Here is a 6,000-nt window from a genome sequence, read left to right on the forward strand (position 1 = left end):
GGATCGCATTGCATGTGCCTCGGTTATCGAAGACTCCGTCGAGATTTTTCATTAGAAATCGTTATCTCTGCCGCGCGTAGACAAAATGTTTGAGGAAACGCAAAGAAAGAAACTACCCCCAGGAATGGATCAGGGATCCGAATATCACCAGTTCGAGTGTTAGGGAAAGATGTCCGGAAGACTATCTCCCGAACTCGATACGGACACTTCGAGTCCGTAGTGATACCCTCCGGATAGGACCAATGCGCCCATAGCTTTTATGAGCTAGACGAGTAGGGTACGTCTTTCTTACCTGGATCAGTTCGTCATTTCTCCTTGTAATGACTTACTTATCTACCCTTGTAGTAAGAAGGAACCCATGGGAAAACATCTCCTCCAGAGAAACTTTTAACGATGTTCTCAAAGCACGACTTTTGAAATTGAAGAGTCAAATTTCTAAAACCCGCTATTAGTAGTGTGGGAAATTTTGAGTACTCTTTCGATTTGTCAAAACCGTTGAGCATTTATCGACATCAGAGACGCCGACAGTCTTTCGCCAAACTCTAGGTCGTACCGACCTACCGCCTTAGTTCATTCAGAACTCCTCGCAAACTATAGAAACTCGTACGACTTTGACCCAGCAAGGGGTGGCCTTGACTGGGAAGTTACTCAATATAAGGAACCTTTGAGATTCCAAGTGAGTGGCCAGGTTCTTTAGAATAAGCATAATACGCTTCGTAAAGCGTTGGAAGCTAAATCCAAGTTAGACAGGACCTCCGGAATTCTTATCAGAATCGGTCATGTGCCTCGCACAAACTAGATCTACTCCGTGAACTCGGTAACATACTTTCTACTCTTCGCATCTCGATCGTGAAACCATACCTTTCCGTTAGGACTCTTGCAAGTTCACTCGTCGAGATCCTCGCCTTCGTATTAGAACCGTAGTGACCCTCGACCGAGAGGTCAAGCGGATGAAGCAACGCCATCGCCAATTAGTGAAGGTTCGTTGGAATGCCAACCGAGAGCCCGATTTCACTTAAGTGCGCTAGAACCAATCGATTAGGACGTTTTCTCCTCGCGACTCGATCATTCGTGCATACTTCCTTGCCTAAATTTTAATTTCGGGATGAAATTCCCTTTAACAGGGGGATGATGTGACAACCTGAAATTTCCCATTCTAATCAAACCATTTCAATCCAATAGAAGTAGAGCAGTTACAATGAAAATTCAGACTTAGAATATAAGTTTGTCAGTTTTAGGGTTTTACACCAAAAAGGAGTATTAGGAGAGTGGTTGCACTAGGATTTTGTGGAACACTGTAAATTCCATTACCCTAGAATCATTAGAATCCATTCCGAGATTAGAAATATTTTCTGCCAAAAATCTCAGGACTTTAAATAGAATTCTGAACCAAATTAGTTCATTAGTTGAATTCCACTTAGAGAAAAGCCCATTTCTCTCTCACGGATCTTTGGGTTTTCATCCCAGATTGTGAGTCTACTTCCCTAGATGTGTTTTAATACTTGTTATATGCTTTATAACATTGTTACATGTCCAAAATCATCCAAGATCACAATACTTTTGGAGTTTACGGCCAAGGGTTTCTTGGGCCGTAAACCCCATTTCCATGGGACAAATGTGGCCTAACTCACCCCTTAAGCCTAATGACTTTAACCCTCATATGCTTGTGACTATTTTAGACATCAAAACACTTCAAAATCATAAGTTTATAGGAGTTTACGGCCAAGAACATTTCTTGGGCCGTAAACCCCTTTTCCAAGGGCTAAAAGTGCCCTAATCACCCCCAAAGGCTTAGTCTTCATTTTAGGTAAATACCTTAAATTGTTTAGGACCTAGAAAACTCATGAAAAGCTCAAGTGTTGAAGAGTTTACGGCCAAGAGTATTTCTTGGGCCGTAAACTCCTATTAAGGGGTCAAAGGACACCCTAAACACTTCCTAAGGCCAAGAGACTTTTAGGGCAAGTACCTAGATGAGTTTTGGACTAGTTAAAATTCTTAGAACCTCGTGTGTGAGGGAGTTTACAGCCCAAAGAGTTCTATGGCCGTAAACTCCATCAAATGGTCTTATTTAGTGCCATAAACCTTCCTTAAGCCAATGGTTGAAGCCTAGAATTGTTCCTAGTTATTATATGGACTTGATAGCACCATAATCACCCTCCCAAGGGAGTTTACGGCCGTAAAATCCAAGGGAAAAGGGTCTTTGGGCCGTAAACTCCCAAAAGGAGTCAATATGGTGCCCAAACACTTGTAAAGCCTTGAAACAATTCCCCTATAAGGTTGTAGTACTTCTAAACTCCATTTCATGACTTGTTTGAGAGTTTACGGCCAGGAGCTTACTCCCCTGGGCCGTAAACTCTAATGAATATGGTCTTTTGACCTTAAACTTCCATTAAGGGCATTGCACTCCTTTGTTGCAACCCATTAGCCTCCTAGCACTTGACCAAAAGTGTTGTCCTCACGCTTAAATGTTTATACTTGTATGATTAGTGATTAAATCTCTAATTATTTATATACATATGTCTTCATTTGTAATTAGGATCATTGTGTGTGTCTAAGTCTCCACTTGACACCAAGCACTTGTCCGATCCTTCCGTACGATAACAGCCCGTACAATTCCAGTCACTTACTGCAGGTGAGTTCATACCCCTTAACTAATGTTTTAAACTCTTTTTAAATGTTTTATGGGGGGGATACAAGTAGAATCATGCTACTTATTATGTCAATCACATGTGATTAGCAAGTAGGATTATATTACTTATTACATCAATCACATGTGATTAATATACAGCATTCAAATGATTTGGCTACTCATTAGCCGTTTTACCAAACAATTTCCTTCAAATGACTTTTTATAAACATTTTAAATGTTTCAAACTCCTTTTTACACTGTACAGCTTACTCCGTACATTACCTTTCAAACTTATTTACATCTATGTTTCAAACAAATGTTTCCTTATACTTAAACTGTCTTATTAAAGTTATGCCTTCAAAGTGTTTTATAGATTGACACCAAGTCGATCTTTTCTTAAAATAATACTTATATTTCAAATGTCTTACAAAACTTATTTATGTTTTTATATTATAAATTGCATGCCTCTATATGTATAGTTATATAAGAAATGTTTAAAAGACTTAGGAAGGCTATCCACCCTATTTCCTTTTCGCGCCTTGAGATGTGGTCTGGTGGGATTTTGGGTATTCGTCCGAAGGTCGTTTAAATATTAGTTATATATCATGTGTACATATATAGTCATAAAAGGTCCTTCCAGTTCAACATATGCCCTTGGGTAGCAAGGGTATACATCCATGACCATACGTACTATTTAGATTTCTAGAAAGCTACCATATGGGTAGTTCAGGAAGATGCTAGAACAATTACTAGCACAAGATATCATACAAATGAGTCAGTTCATTCATGAGTCAATGCCTTCTAGAACATTACAGTACATTACTATACTTGCTAGATAGAGAGAACACACATTATAGCTAGCACTTTTACATAAGTACATATACATGATTACTTTTACATGATTACACTTACATGAGCACATTTACATAAGTACATATACATGATTACTTTTACATGATTACACTTACATGAGCACATTTACATAAGTACATATACATGATTACTTTTACATGATTACAATTACATGAGCACATTTACATAAGTACATATACATGTTTACTTTTACATGATCATACTTATAAGAGCACTATTACATAGATATATCAGGAGGAGTCCTATTACATTTTATATGTATCGACTTTGTTATCAAAACCCTCATTCTTATCTTTACCTTGTGATTTCCATCACATAACCGACGAGATAGTTTGGGTTTATTATCCTAGTACCCAAGGATACAGTTGTGGGATTGACCATTCCTAAAATCTCTGTTAGCCACAGAGGTGAAAGTACATCCACGGATGTCAACGGTTGGTACCATTACAGGTATACGATTAAGGGATTAACTATTCCTATACTCAGTTGTTAGCAACAGAGGTAAGAGTACGTCTACGGATGTCTTAAAGTTAACAATGATAGTTACCCTAGTACCAAAGGGTAATATTCAGGTTAGTTGTATTATTGCCTTTATTTTGTGACTCATTCACATGACCAATGAGGTGAATTATATGTAAGTATCTTAGTACCAAAGGATACAAATTCTTATAATGATAATAATAGTAACACAGTTAGGTCTTGGTAGAAGACTACAATCAAAACAGTTAGGTCTTGGTAGAAGACTACATTCAGAACATTTAGGTCTTGGTAGAAGACTACAATCAAAACAGTCAAGTCTTGGTAGAAGACTCCTTTTGTTACTAATAGGAATCATAGGGATTTCTAGGGTTTTTCAAACATTTACAGTTGTTCTACAAACATTTTTATACTTATACGAGCTTTCTTTCAAAACAATGTCAAGTCTTAAAAAAATTATAAGTTTTACAAATTAAGACACATTCATACTTATGATCTCACCAGCTTCAAAGCTGATACTTGCTTTCAAAATTACTTGTATCCTCAGGTCGTCATAGACAGGAACCGATGCAAGAAGAAAGGAAGATGGAGCTTGTTCAAGACTTGTCTTTCATTTTGATTTATGCTTTAGTGTTTATCGAAATTTGATAGAACACATTTGTATAATAATTATATTATTAATGCAATGGATGATGTTGTTGCTTGTTTACTACTTTACATTGTTGTTGATATTATACATGACGTCCTCCGCCCCAGAACGTTTCCGCCGTTCCTGGTTTTGGGGTGTGACAATTTTCGACTAGGACTTCTTTATTGGGCCCAATGGACCAATAAGCTTCCAATTTGACCACCTTGGGATTAGAACTCTTAAATGGGCTCTAATTGGACCCACTTCCATTTATTTCAATATTTTGGGCCATATTGGGCCTAGAATGAAATAAATTAATTATATGAACCATTTTGGGCCATAATTAACCTAATTTAGCCCTAATAGGTCATAAGACTCACATTTATGATTATTTGGACCAAACATCACTTAACATAACCATGAAAAAGGCTTAAGCATACAAGGCCCAAATTCTTTACTCTACCTCTCTAATTCTCGGCCCAAGCCCAAAAGGAGAAGAAGAAGTTGACTTTTGCATGACACCTCATCTTTGCATGGAAGATATCTAGGTTATTACACTTCAAACATCCATGCCATCTCATGTTTTCATGCAACTCACTTCAAAAATCTCTCTTCTCTCCTCTCTCTCTTGCTCTCGGCTGATTCCAAGCACACACACACACACATTTCTCTCACAAATCTCTCAAGGAAACTCCCTCCACTCTTCATCAAGTTCTCGAAATTTAGAAGGTTTTTCAAGAAGTTATTTCCACAAATTCTTCATCTAAGGTAAGATCATGCTTGGATCTATGATCTAGGTTCTTTGTTTTATCAAAAATCTCTTTCTAATCCATGCAAAATCATGATCACTCTCTTAGAAACCCTCTAAGTTCGAAATCATCAAAGGAAGGCTTGTTAGGGCCAAAAACAACATCAAGCGCCTTCCAATCTTCTTCAAAACCGAAACTACAACTCAAGGTGAGCTTCATACGCCCTTTCTTTCGATTTCTATGAGCTTTTATGGGGGAGAATACAAGCAAATGTGTAGATCTATGCGTAAATGTATGGTTTGTGTGATTTGATGCATGTTTGTGTGTAATATCATGTGTTGTGATGAATATGTTAGCCAAAAAGCACCTAAAAACCGAGATCTATAACATGAGCGATGAAATAAACATAACTTACACCATTTTACACTAATCAAGTCAAGAAAAATAGTTCATTTGGTTAGGATGAACATATTTGGACATAAAACCCAATTTGGGCTTAAATTGTCAAAAATACAAAACTAAGGGCCCAAAATGAAAAAGTATAATTTCTGGAGGTTGAAAAGGGTCCAAACAGTTTCTAATACAATTTTTTCTGAATATCAACATTTTTGAGGGGTTTAAAATGTAAATTTTGAACCTAATGG

The sequence above is a fragment of the Lactuca saligna genome, chromosome 7 (genome assembly GCF_052625555.1).
Source record: "Lactuca saligna cultivar CGN05327 chromosome 7, ASM5262555v1, whole genome shotgun sequence".
NCBI lineage: Eukaryota > Viridiplantae > Streptophyta > Magnoliopsida > Asterales > Asteraceae > Lactuca > Lactuca saligna.